General features: G+C 42.9%; 1 protein-coding gene across 2 annotated transcripts in view; it reads left to right on the top strand.

Annotated features, from left to right (window-relative positions):
• Positions 1–14,511, top strand: part of CDH2 (cadherin 2) — a 312,962-nt gene that overhangs the window by 173,828 nt on the left and 124,623 nt on the right. The window lies entirely within an intron of this gene.

Here is a 14,511-nt window from a genome sequence, read left to right on the forward strand (position 1 = left end):
GGCTCGATTGCATTATGGTCATCGTGGTTTAGAACTGTAGTAGTTCGCCTCAGTACCTCCTTTCAAAATTGTACATCCTTTAGTAGGTTCGCTGATACTGGAGACCGCCGTGTCCCATCCAGTTTTGCCCAAGAGTTCGGTCACGCTGTTCCCTCTGATGCCGCTTTGAAATCACACAGCATAAGGGAGCCGCTCTTCCGCGGCGGGGCGTCTCGCGACCCGAGCCGGGCCGCAAAATATTCCATATGACGCTGCCCTGTTAGTGAGGCGCCACACATCAGCGTTGTCAACCTTTTTTATTCACTTGTGTGTCAGGGAAAACGGCAACTTCAGGCAGCAAATGTAAAACACCAAACGCGTTTCAGGCTCTCAAAGCCCTTGATCACTGGTTGAGTCAGGAGGCATGCTGCTTGGTTTTTGCGCCGTGTTTGCAGCGCTTGATATTCATTTCCGCTACAGTGGGCGTGGCTCGATTGCATTATGGTCATCGACCACGATGACCATAATGCAATCGAGCCACGCCCACTGTAGCGGAAATGAATATCAAGCGCTGCAAACACGGCGCAAAAACCAAGCAGCATGCCTCCTGACTCAACCAGTGATCAAGGGCTTTGAGAGCCTGAAACGCGTTTGGTGTTTTACATTTGCTGCCTGAAGTTGCCGTTTTCCCTGACACACAAGTGAATAAAAAAGGTTGACAACGCTGATGTGTGGCGCCTCACTAACAGGGCAGCGTCATATGGAATATTTTGCGGCCCGGCTCGGGTCGCGAGACGCCCCGCCGCGGAAGAGCGGCTCCCTTATGCTGTGTGATTTCAAAGCGGCATCAGAGGGAACAGCGTGACCGAACTCTTGGGCAAAACTGGATGGGACACGGCGGTCTCCAGTATCAGCGAACCTACTAAAGGATGTACAATTTTGAAAGGAGGTACTGAGGCGAACTACTACAGTTCTAAACCACGATGACCATAATGCAATCGAGCCACGCCCACTGTAGCGGAAATGAATATCAAGCGCTGCAAACACGGCGCAAAAACCAAGCAGCATGCCTCCTGACTCAACCAGTGATCAAGGGCTTTGAGAGCCTGAAACGCGTTTGGTGTTTTACATTTGCTGCCTGAAGTTGCCGTTTTCCCTGACACCCAAGTGAATAAAAAAGGTTTACAACGCTGATGTGTGGCGCCTCACTAACAGGGCAGCGTCATATGGAATATATATATACTCGTTTCTTTATTTGTGGACCCGTTTGTCGGCCATAATATATATATATTCATGTGATCAAGGGTTCGAGCCCGAAACGCGTCATGGCGGCAGATAGCACGGAAATAAAATAATGAAGCACTGATAAAGTGGAGTCCGTTCCGTCTTTCTTTTATGAAATAAACAAAGAAAAAGAAGTATTGAGTAATTTATATATATTCAGCACTACTCCTTCACATCAAAAGAGACCCAGCATTCCAAAGTGGGTCCATCAATTACTTTAATGGATGTCGAAAAATTATTTAAGAGATGCGTTTCGGCAATCTCCATGCCTTTCTCAATCTTAAATCATCCCCCTTGTAATTGCGCTATTTAAATACAATACTTGTCCATAGACATGGAAAACAAGCCCAGTATATCGTTATTGGCAACCATTTGGTCATGATAAACATAATGTCTTTAAATATCAAAAGTTGCAAGGTGAGTATGCAAAAATAAAAAGCAATGTTCGTAGGGAAATTTTCTGTCCTTATTTTTGTATCCTCTTCCCTTCTGCCCCCCCCCCCCCACCCCCCACCCCCCACTCAATAATTCCCCCCTCCCTGCCGATCCCGAGCAGCCGCTACTGGCTGCACACGTGGATTCCGGATCTCCTGATGCATGATTTTCCTAATCTTTTTGACTTGTGCAGATAACCTTAACATTACGCAGACGCTGGAGCAGGCCGTGCCTGGAGGAAGGCACAGTTCGTGGCGTGGGCCAAAGACATGTACACTCCCTAAAGTCAGCTTCCAGTTCGGCCTCTGCGCTCCTCTCTTTGTTGGAAATAAATCGCATTGAAAATAGCACAGTAGCTTTACCAGTAAATACAGCCTTATTTGGAATTTTTTTCTTGGAAACATGGCTGTTTCCATTCGTTTTAGTTTCTATTAAAAGCCAGTATGAGCGTATAAAAAAAGAGAAAAAGATCTTAAGCCTTTTCAGGCACAGATAAAAGCAATGCTATAAAAATGCTTGGAATCTCCGAGATGCAGCCTGCAACATAAAACAGGAGGAATGGAGGGCCTTCGCAAAGGTCAGCGAATTTTCAGTCAGGCCGGATGCGAGCCACCGGCGCGTGCCATGGATCCAGGAACAGCTCATAACTCAAGGCCCATAATTGAAGAGGGTTGCTGTATCGACCGGAAGTGATGTACCGGTGGCCAGGGAGCTGCTAACGCAAGGATCCTATTTTGTGGACAGTAGCCTTCTGGCAAACCAGAAAAGGAGGTTTTACCACATGTGAGCAGCATGAGGCCTCTCTGAGGAGGGAACCATGGTGGCGCAACGGGGCCCACATGGAGGAGCAAAGACACAGAGGAAGAAGCGGTTGAGGATTCCTTGAAATCTGTCTTTGGAACAGTGACTTTTGAAGAGCCTCCATTGACTTAGCCGCCCAATGAGTAACCAACGAACAGGTCGCTTATTAACTTTGTGAGAGCAGGAAGTGGTGTTCTTACTTAAAGCAAGGATGTGCCGCTTTTTCATCTGGTTAACGTAGGCAGTGCGGGGCCTCTCCCCGGCCTTATTGGTGTTACACATTGTGATGGTGAACATTTTTACTTGCCTTAGTTGTGATGTAGATATTTGTATACAGGTAAGTTGTAAGTAGAAGTGGACATTCGTTAGGCAGAGCTCGCAAGACCCCTGCGCTACTATCAAACTTCCAATCGTGTTGGTTTAAATGTGTTGCAGCACCTAATACGATAAAGAAATTTCATATTTCACTATACTTATTCACCACTAATCCGTTTTGGGTTCCGGAGTATCTGGCTACTCGTCAAAAAAGCGCATCAACGCTGCGTCAGGGGTAGTAAGCGCTATATAAATGCAATTACAATACAATACAGTAAGATGCTTGTCGCTGGTTGCTCTTTCCTCACTGCTGCCACATTGCACTTCTGCCCTTGAAGTTCTAATGTTCTCCATGCATATGAAACGGGGAGCTGAATAATTCATCAGCTCTTCAAAACCCTGCGCTGCTAGATGCAGTCCAGCACAGCTCAGGCTCTGTGCGTTTTGTTTATGACGCTCAATTGTTTCCTTTCTATTCTGCTCTGAGTTTGGACATATCATTTGGTTCTCAAGATCAGGTGTGCAGGAAAATGAAATTGAAAAGAGAACTTCTGTCCTGTAATTCAGTTTTCCTTTCTATAGCCTCTGATGTTATTATATCACTCTGATTCACGTTTCGAGCCATATTGCTGTTTTTCCCTAATTCGCAGATTATCGACATTGAACTCTACGTTTTGCTCCTTGACCCATAACATTTTCCTGTCTTCTATTTGTTTTGTCTAGGATTTTTTTTCTGCTACACTCATTACAAGGCCATATTTCTGTTAGGTTGCCTAACCTTGGACTCCTGTATGCCACTTTCGCAGGAACTCTTTTTAAACATGCCACTTTCACGCTTCCACCAACACTTCCATCTTTGCTCTGTGTGTTACTTGTAGGTTCTTTCTATCTCTCTTGATTCCTTTCTTATTGTCACCAAGATTTTAGCCATGGTTTGATATGTTTTGAATAAAGAGATTTTACCAGCTTACTGGCAATTCTGTGTAAATGTGTAAATGACAAGTTTTACTATGGGGGAGTCCTAGATTTTCAGTGCAATTCATGCCTGTTACATGTCTTTTTTGTTTGTGTTTAATAATTTATTGGACTTTTTATTGATGTGGGCAGCCTTGGAAGTCTGCCAACACAATTTGGATGTAAAATGATGGCTTCCAGGCCTTGATCGCTTGGGTGACATGATATGTTGCTAGTATGGAATTTATGCAGGTTTGTGTGTCACTCACTTTAAGAAAAATACTATGATCGATGGATCAGCCCTATAATTCACAACTGCCTTGAGAACATTTCTCAAATTTTGCTTGCTGAGCCTGAACTCTTGCAACCTCTGCAAGGGAGGAGGCAACTTCAATTCAACAGCTGAGCTTTTTTTTTAAAACCTTTTTTCTGGACAAATAATAAGCCTACTACACTACAGCTTAAGACTTAAAGAAGCATAAATGAAAGACTTTTGTGTTAGCGATGATTCTATCAAAGCTGTATATGACTCAAAGGGCCTGATTACTACTTTTGGCAGAGCGGTGCACAGCAGTACAAACTGCCGCGCTACCGCTCCACCGAAGGTCGCTGCCTCCCGCCCGCCAGATTACGACTTTAAAGTAGTCTGGCGGGCGGCGTGGCGGTCCCGCGGTGGTGCCTCTTTCAAAGGCTGCGGGGCTTTTGAAAAAGGCTCCGCAATGGGACCGCACAACAAGGTTTCTCCACGGCATGGACTCGAAATCTCATGCTGTGCAGAAACTTATGTGCATGCACACAGGATAAACATGTTATGCCCCCTGTGTACACTCACATGCGATGGAGGCACAGAGGGGCCCTATGGGGCTCCCATTGTTTCCTCTCCGCCAGGGTTGAAAAACCTAGTGTAGAGGAAACTGGTATGCCTTGTGGGACCATGGCGATCCCGCCAAGCATATTGCGGCCCCTGGACCGCCACACCAACTCCAGGGAACAGCAGTTCCCTGGCAGCAGTCCCAGGGAAGTCCGACCGCCCAAGTCATAATTGGGCGGACGGACAGCCGGTGCGGCGGTGGCTGCACCGTCACGCCACCTCGAGTCTGGCGGTCTGACTCGTAATCAGTCCTATAGTAGGATCCACTGGGCTTTCCTGCAAATCTTGGAGCCTTCCAGGTAGGTGGAAAGTATGGGCCTGATTAAGAATTTGGCAGACAGGTTATTCCATCACAACATAGCGGCTATCCCGTCCACCTAATTACTAGTGCCATAGGCGGGTAGGATACCCACCACATTTTTGACAGTGTAACAGGTCCACCAACTCTAAATGAGGCCCTCTGTTCTACATTCTTAGTCGTATTGAGACTACACACCCACGGGCACACAAAGGCATACACATGCACTATTTTGTAGTTTTAAAACAAGATACCCAGAAACACCAACTAAAGAGCAACTTCATTCATGTCTCAAATTCATCTTACTGCTGGTTGTACTCTGATAGGGCCCATTTCAAAGTATCGCCCACAGTCTGTAGACTACTTATATATGTCATCCATACAAAGTTATGTTACTCTACAGAATTCTTGTTCTTTAAGACAGATGTGTAAATGTACTGAATATATGGCAGCCAGGTTGGTGCGAGCAGTGCTTTGCCACTAGAAGTTTATATTATTATGCATAAGTCTAGCTTTTGGTATTAAATTTGACTTAAAATGATGAACGTTGATAATTGGGTGTTTCCTAAATACTGACTCTTTTATTGTCTATTACTTGTTCACTCTTGCTAAAAGAGACTTAAAGAAATCCCTTAGAACAGCACTTTTAGTCAGTAGTCAATATTGATTTAACTATAGTCACAGTGAAACATCTGGGTGTAATATGCAAGCCATTGTATTTCACTATTTTACCAATACAGCTAGCGTGTTTAATAAATTCGAAACTTTGAACAGAACCAAATCATTTGCCCGCAGGAACACTGTGATTATTATTTTTTATTGTCTAGCCAAATTATTGAAATTATTGGCTTTCTACTTCATTGCTCTTTTTGTGTGTTGAACTGTCCCTTTTTTGTGAAAAAATCTGAACTCCTCTGGCAAAATGCAGGGCCAGACTTGCTGTAGCGGGCATTTTGAGTTTTCCTGGGAGACTGGAAGGGTGGGGTCCGGTTCTTCAGCAAGGGGATGGTTTTGTTCCTGGGGTCGGTTTTGAAGCGGTACTGCAATATCGGCCCCCAGCAACAGCCGCCCCGCCCCCCTAGGGCTGGTCCGCTGAATTGCCATGGCTGCTTTTGGGTCCCAGCCCGGCCATGGCAAAAAGCCCTGGGTAACAGAGAAACAGTGGAGGGCAATCCATCTTGTCCTGATCTACCCCAGGACAGCAGTTCGTCACCCAGAATGGTCCTTTTCAATGCCTGCAAAGGGCTGTGTTCATTTGTTGATCAGTGTTGAATGCCATATTTTCAGACACTAATGTATCACTCCCCGAGTTCAATGAGAACTACATTTCATAAACGGTATGGGAATAAATGTATTATTCCTGGATCTTCACTTGCAATCTCTACATAAGGAGACAGATGAAGGTACTGACAAACGTCTTCTTTGCTGAGAGTACATGGCCATGCAAAGCCTTGGTCTACTGTGTGCTTAAAACATGCCCTCAAAATAGTAGAGGCTTTGAGGGTCTTGAAGAAATTAGGTTGTTGGTTAGGGTGGAGGGGCTGCCTTCTTCAAGCAAAAGCCTCAATCGCGATATGTGGTTTTAAAGATTTAAGCAAGTATAGCGCCTAAAAGCACAAAGCGCCACTAGCAGTTATCTGGTCATACTAGACCTGGTGAAAATCGTGGCATGTTTTTTCACTTTCTCATATTAAGAGAGACATACCACACTGCTCTTCACATTGCAAAGTAACTATTTTCTTCGCAAATTTCTATGGCAAGGCAAAACCTGTTCAATTCCTCAGTGCTAGTGAAAAAAGTATTCACCACATGAATATGTGACAAGAAGGGTACCATACTTACTTCTTTTATGGATTCAACCAGGTAGTCCTAAAACATCCAATATTAGTTGTGTAGAATCTAATTCCATTTTGGGACAGCGTTTAGATTATAGGTTAAACCGCTTACCCCCTCTACAGCCTTCTCAGACTTGTCACCGTATAACGATTCTGCTCCCTGCCAGTGTTCTTCAACATTATTGAGCTTTTAAGGCTGAACTGCCAAAATTAAGTGTCCAGCCAATTGATAACCACTATGTTGGCAATATGTATATCTCCAAGATACGTAGAGACAGAGTTAAGAATATTAAAAACATACTTAAATAAACTTACCTTTGCAATAGAATGGTAGTCAATATTCTAGATGTAATATTTTTGCAGGACAGAACTACGTGTTGTGATATTACCACATACACCCTTCTTGACTCACTTTCATGGAATCATGAATTGTAGAAACAATTTGTCACAGAATTCAAGTGCCTGCTCAAGGCCAAGATACCTCCATAAGATTCAATCTGTAATACTTGTTCACATTTTTACCACTGTTAACCGTTTTGGAAAATGTGTTACAGAAATTAAATATTATATACAAACGGTCTGTCACTGTCATACAACGGGTGTGTGCTCCTGAGCTTTAATGCAGCTGAGAATCATAAACAGTGACGTGGCGAATGAAAACGTCATTTACTGCTGCGTTGCCTTTAATGAAACCGCCTTCAGAAGCCGCTGCGGTCAGGCATTAGCTCCTCCTACTCAGGCTCAGAATAGAGATTAACAAATACTTTCTACTGGAAACTCCTTTGACAATGGCCAATGACAGAGGCTTTAATAGAAGTTATACCCTTTCCCAGATGTTTACTTTCCTCCCTTGTGTTTTTTTGCAATAGAGACAAAAGGGGTGTCAGCGCCCGGGAAGGTTTTGTGTTAGTGAGTGGCAGGGGCAGGAATTCAAAGGGCCCAGTGAATCAGATGTAATTCAGGCTCTGTCTGAGGCACCAAATCGGTTCTGCTGAGGCCACCGTTTCGGTGTTGAAAAGCTGTGTAAGCTTTTCCATTGAATAGAAGGGGCCTCAGTCCTATTTTTATCCTGTGTCCCCTCTTTTATGAATGTGTTCAGTGTGCAGAGAGGATTGTGGGAGAGGGAAACAAACTGGGTAAAGTGTAATAATTTTAAATCGAAACCCTAAATTACTCTAAAAATAATGTTAGGTTCTTACAAAGCTAGAGTTTCCACAAAGATTCAACACCAATTAACTATTAGCAAAACACTTGGATCCCAACCAGTTGGACTAGAAAATCCAGATATAAAGAACGCAGTAGATTTTACAAAAGTGTTTTTTCAGGGTTTACCACTGCAAATGCACTCTTATTCAACAAAGGGGTTGTTTTTTGTTATTGTTGGTGGGTTTCCCTTTTGACGTAAGTGGCAGTGGAGATATTATTAAGTGTTTTTTTAGTGAAAGGACATATTTTGTTTCCCTGGAGCCACTAGATTAGATCTTAAAAGACAGTTGTGTTTCGTTTCCGTTAATGCTGATCCATTCGTATTTGAGATTCTGATTTTGTCACTGAAAATTCTATATAAGCCTCATGACTTGTCACAAAAAAAATATTTCATTAAGACATTTCTTGGTAATTTGCTTCCATTATTTGTTAAGGAAATTGCTTCTTTATTATTTTACACCTCATTGTAACATATGGACAGTCGCTCTGTACAAGCTATTGTGCCTAGTCACTTTAGGGCATTTGATCCTGATCTTTTTAGAAGTGCATAATGTTCGGACATCCTTGCATTTGACTTCAAGGGCATAACGATGGACCATCAAACATAAGCCTATTAGAACAATCCCATGGTAAGATTCTTACAAATCCAGGGTGTCCAAGGAAATCACGTCATCATTAGGGCATCTTTGTGACACATGGATGCCTTTCTTAAATTATGCAGGTGGTGTCAGGTGGTGGTGAACAGCACTCTTATGTTTCATCATCAGGCTGTGACCCACAACAAGAGAGTGAAGGGAATTACATGGAGACAGAAGGAGGAAGAGAAAGAAAAACAATGAGAAAGGGAGAAAAAGCATGCATGATAAAGAAGAAGAGTAAGATAAAGAGACAGGGGAGCTGGGGTGGTGGAAAAAAGGTGTATGAAGTGTTTTTGGCAATCCTGGATTGAGCAGCACCCACAGCTGGCTCCCGAGAAATCTTGGGCTCCTGCACTTCTATTTGTTTTACACATTATGCTCTGCTTGGATTGCACGTCTTACTAATAGCAGTTGAAAACAACTGACCCACTATTTGGGATTCAGTGGCTTCTGGCCCAGAGTTATTTAAACATACTCCATTTGAAGATAACCTTCATATTAGAAGCCAGTAAGCGAACTATTCAGTCATGACTAGCACAGCAGCTTTTGTGTGTCTATTTTGCTGTACTGTCTGTCACGGGTTATCAATAAGCACAAACGCTGGTGACTTTACCCCTTCAGCACATTTGCTGTGAAGGATGATGGTCTGCACTGGCCCTGTCTATAGTGGATGACAACAGTGCGGTGTCAGCTTGGACTCTTGACGTCAGCTCAAATGTACTTAGCTCCACAGTAGCCATGCTTTTTTATTCTAGATATTTCTGTCCGTCTCGTGTTCTTGGCGTGCCTTTCTCTACAGCTTTGCATTTAGTGTCAATAAACCTCTGGGGTAAACGCTATTTACAAATTATTTAAACATCGCATCTTGGCCTGCAGAATGGTTGACAAATAAATGCAGATCCTTGGGGCCGTGTCCGGGGGCAAACAGTCCCTGCTGCTTGAGACACCCATCTTTCTCTGGATTTATACCACAGTTTTGGAATTGAATTCTGTTGCAGGTTCAGACACAAATTTTATTCCTGTGATTTCGAAAGAAGTGAAAATCTCTTCTTTTAAAAAAATATTTTTTAGCAGTAGATTGGTTGCTGATTCATATAACATACAAATGGCAAGGACAGCTGTATATTTTTGTGCATTGACCAGAACTGTATAATAAAAAATAATCGTTAGTATTTAATTCATTACTTTTTTTGTGTACGAGACGCTGACATTCTTTTGACTTTTATGATTTATAAAATTGGTTAGTTATTATCTACACACAAAAACATACTAAGCTAAATCACACATCAGAAATATTTTTCATACTTAACACATTTGACCAGTGTGTTGTTCCTGAGTCCATTTGCATTAATGTAGATGACATGAGACTTCATTCTAATCTGTTAAGTCATTCTGAAGATAGTTGTTGTGAATACATTAAAAAATGCTATGAATTATTGCAAAACGTGAATTGCCCAGCTTCAGCCCCAGGCCTCGAGTCTGACTTTTTATAAGATAAATGTGGCACATTTGCATCCGATTTAATGCGGCAGCTTCTTTACTAATGCGCCTCTTTATGCATTAAGTGTTTTGCTTTTCGGAGTGTGTGTGTGTGTGATGAATTGTCACGGTGAATAGTTTTAGGGGGTAATTTCTTGATATTTTGTTTCCAGTAAGTATGAGAAGTTTTGGTTCTGTGTCAATTTTCAGCCTAACGCCCCATCTTGAAATTTAATGTTTAAGTGTGTATTTGTTTTACTAATGTATTTAGGACGTTTGTGTTGATTTACGGGTTAAGCCTTTATATAATAAGTATCATATATCAAACGCATGCTTATTAATACATTGTAAGTTCATTCAAGATCATTCCCACAGTTTGGCTTAAAACCAGAATAGGACATCTCTGAAGAACATTCTTAGTATTGTACCATGGATAAAGGTCTGTTTTGGTGTGGGCGTGGTTATGGTTCCAGCCTCAAAAGTCACATGTCCTTGAGTTTGCCTCTAATACGTCACTGCTTATATGTGGTTGGCGACTGAATAACCCCTGACCTTTCTGACCATAGATTATTGCAGTTCATCATTGAAAATTATACCATCTCTGACGTTTCTTAAATGAGGGTTTGTGACTGAGGTGAGAAGAGAAGATAACATCCTGAACACACATTCCTATCTTTTGTCATTTTTGTCCTTGAAGTAGTGTAAAGCTTGATATTATCCACCCTTTACCTTTATGAGGGTATATTTCATCAAATGTTGCTGATGTCCCTCAGCACACTTGCTACATATCAGCAGGGCAAAATCAGCCATTGCACAAGTATCTTTTCGCCTTATTGCTAAATGGCAGATGTGCTGTGCTCAGGACAAGCTGCAACATTGTGGTTCTGCATCTCACTGTCCTATCCTCCCTCTGCTGACACAAACTCTGCCCTCTTATTTCACACTACTGGCTGCCCCACATTTTCGAGCTGTAAGTACTGTGTTTGTGTTACTCCAAAAAAACAATATTGTCATGTAGCTGAGTGTATTTCAAACGAGCAACATTGTCAAAGCGTCTTAAAGAGTGTCCCTTAAAAGCCCCCTACGAGGTTACCATAGTCCCAATAAACTGCAGAGGGCAGCCGCGGCCCCCGCTGGCAAGAGCGGTGGGGCGGTGGAGCCGGATGGGGGGTATTTCGACAACGACGAAGTGGGAAAATTAATTACTTATTTAATTTCCCCTCATGAACGTCTGTCGAAATCCCACCTCCCACCCGGCCCCACCGCTTTTACCTCCATGGGCCGCGGCTGGCAGAGGGTGCCTATAAACTCATTCTGAGACGCCTCATACTCACCTTACTTTTTAAGTGTACTCAATTACTATTGTGCTTTATTTAGGTGCCAAACCTCAATGAAAAGGCAGAACTGTGAGAGAGTGACAGTAAGAGACCATCACATGTCCCTTAGTTACATTTAAAGAAGCAGAGGCTGCTGGTATACACAGCTACTTGTATTCAAATTGTTTTTCAGTTGTGGACACATGGACTACTGCTGTATTTGTAATGCAAGGGTCTGTGCATTAAGGTACCTCCTACCTCTACCCACAAGTGACTTCAGTTTGCACAGCTTGGTGAGTGCAGTGGGAGAGGGACTGCCAGGGAACAAAGAGCAGTGCAGCCTAAACACATGTGCTCCACCTCGTTATTCCTCATTACGATCATAGGACTGCACTGCTCTGCGTGCAATCCTTAGCTCTCCTTAGCACCAGCTCCAACTTGGAACCAGAATCTTAGCCAGCACATGTTAGTGCTTGAATGTGAACTGCAACACCAGTACCTGCTGATAGCCTCCATCCCCAGCAGCTGTACTCAGGGCCTTCACCTAGCCTCGCTCAGAATGCTTGATCAAGGAATGTTTTTTGTTTAGCTTTGCCAACCGGGTGCAAAGTTTAATGCTCCTCTATAAGTGATATTTAAAGCAAAAATGTGTAAAGGTATACATTTAGCAATAAGGCGAAAAGATACTTGTGCAATGGCTGATTTTGCCCTGCTGATATGTAGCAAGTGTCCTGAAATTTTCTGGGACTTGATCAGTAAATCTATACTTTTCGTTCTACCGATTTGTGCCGATCATGCTTTGGAAGGAATGTCAGAACCACCGACAGTGTTAGTCCTACAGGAATTAATCACAACATTAGTATTATTAAAAAAACAGGTGATTGAACTACCGGCTATTCTCGTCATTTACCAGAGCTAATGATATTCAGTAGCCAGGAAATATACAGATCACATTTGTGTATAAACTCTAATTGTGTGAATCTTATGTGATATTAAACAAGTGTTAACAATGGGTAATGTCCAGATGGATATGTCGTGTGATATGGCATGCAGAAATTAATTCAGTTTAATACCCAAAAGTTGTGTTCTAACCCGATATTTCATGTGTGAAAACGTCACTTGGATCAAACACAGTTTTGAAAAGGTGTAAACCACCAAATTTAATAAAACATCCCACCACTGAGAGGCCAGCAAAAATAATGATAGATTTATGGATGGGTAACTGGGTTAAAGGGATATTTTTCACCAAGAGGTTCTGAGTTACATCAAAGAGACAACAAGAGTGAACCAAGTTTTTGGGTTTCCACCATACGCCATAAATGACATTTGTATACCTTTACACATTTTTGCTTTAAATATCACTTATAGAGGAGCATTAAACTTTGCACCCGGTTGGCAAAGCTAAACAAAAAACATTCCTTGATCAAGCATTCTGAGCGAGGCTAGGTGAAGGCCCTGAGTACAGCTGCTGGGGATGGAGGCTATCAGCAGGTACTGGTGTTGCAGTTCACATTCAAGCACTAACATGTGCTGGCTAAGATTCTGGTTCCAAGTTGGAGCTGGTGCTAAGGAGAGCTAAGGATTGCACGCAGAGCAGTGCAGTCCTATGATCGTAATGAGGAATAACGAGGTGGAGCACATGTGTTTAGGCTGCACTGCTCTTTGTTCCCTGGCAGTCCCTCTCCCACTGCACTCACCAAGCTGTGCAAACTGAAGTCACTTGTGGGTAGAGGTAGGAGGTACCTTAATGCACAGACCCTTGCATTACAAATACAGCAGTAGTCCATGTGTCCACAACTGAAAAACAATTTGAATACAAGTAGCTGTGTATACCAGCAGCCTCTGCTTCTTTAAATGTAACTAAGGGACATGTGATGGTCTCTTACTGTCACTCTCTCACAGTTCTGCCTTTTCATTGAGGTTTGGCACCTAAATAAAGCACAATAGTAATTGAGTACACTTAAAAAGTAAGGTGAGTATGAGGCGTCTCAGAATGAGTTTATAGGCACCCTCTGCCAGCCGCGGCCCATGGAGGTAAAAGCGGTGGGGCCGGGTGGGAGGTGGGATTTCGACAGACGTTCATGAGGGGAAATTAAATAAGTAATTAATTTTCCCACTTCGTCGTTGTCGAAATACCCCCCATCCGGCTCCACCGCCCCACCGCTCTTGCCAGCGGGGGCCGCGGCTGCCCTCTGCAGTTTATTGGGACTATGGTAACCTCGTAGGGGGCTTTTAAGGGACACTCTTTAAGACGCTTTGACAATGTTGCTCGTTTGAAATACACTCAGCTACATGACAATATTGTTTTTTTGGAGTAACACAAACACAGTACTTACAGCTCGAAAATGTGGGGCAGCCAGTAGTGTGAAATAAGAGGGCAGAGTTTGTGTCAGCAGAGGGAGGATAGGACAGTGAGATGCAGAACCACAATGTTGCAGCTTGTCCTGAGCACAGCACATCTGCCATTTAGCAATAAGGCGAAAAGATACTTGTGCAATGGCTGATTTTGCCCTGCTGATATGTAGCAAGTGTGCTGAGGGACATCAGCAACATTTGATGAAATATACCCTCATAAAGGTAAAGGGTGGATAATATCAAGATAATATCTGTTTTTCTGATAGGAATTGTTAGAGCATCAGCAGCTGTCCAGTTGCTTCGCCATTTTGGCAGACTAGGACCGTTCCTTTTTTGTCATTAACACTAGGAGCATGTGGCCTACATAGTCATCATTTATTACTGGACCAGTGACAGGGATATCAACCTCTCATTTCTTAGTGTCTTAATCCTTATGAGGCCCATAGCAAACGCGGGGCTAATCTAGTGTTAAATGTTAAGATCATGTCCAGTGATTTAACTATGACCTTCATGCCAGGGCCTTGTCCTCATGGCTCCTATCACTCCAACTAAAGCTATAAAGAAATCATGCTAGACAATCGGTGAATGTCTGTTCCAGTGTAGCAAAGATTGACTTCCTGAATATTTAAGCCATTTCCCTTCACATTTCAATAGCCTAAGGAATGTGTGTGATGTCCTAAAAGTGATGTTGACTATCAGTCCTAACGTTTATCAGCCAGGAGCGCTCTGTTTGCTCCTTAAAGTT

The sequence above is a fragment of the Triturus cristatus genome, chromosome 5_1 (genome assembly GCF_964204655.1).
Source record: "Triturus cristatus chromosome 5_1, aTriCri1.1, whole genome shotgun sequence".
In the NCBI taxonomy this organism is placed as follows: domain Eukaryota; kingdom Metazoa; phylum Chordata; class Amphibia; order Caudata; family Salamandridae; genus Triturus; species Triturus cristatus.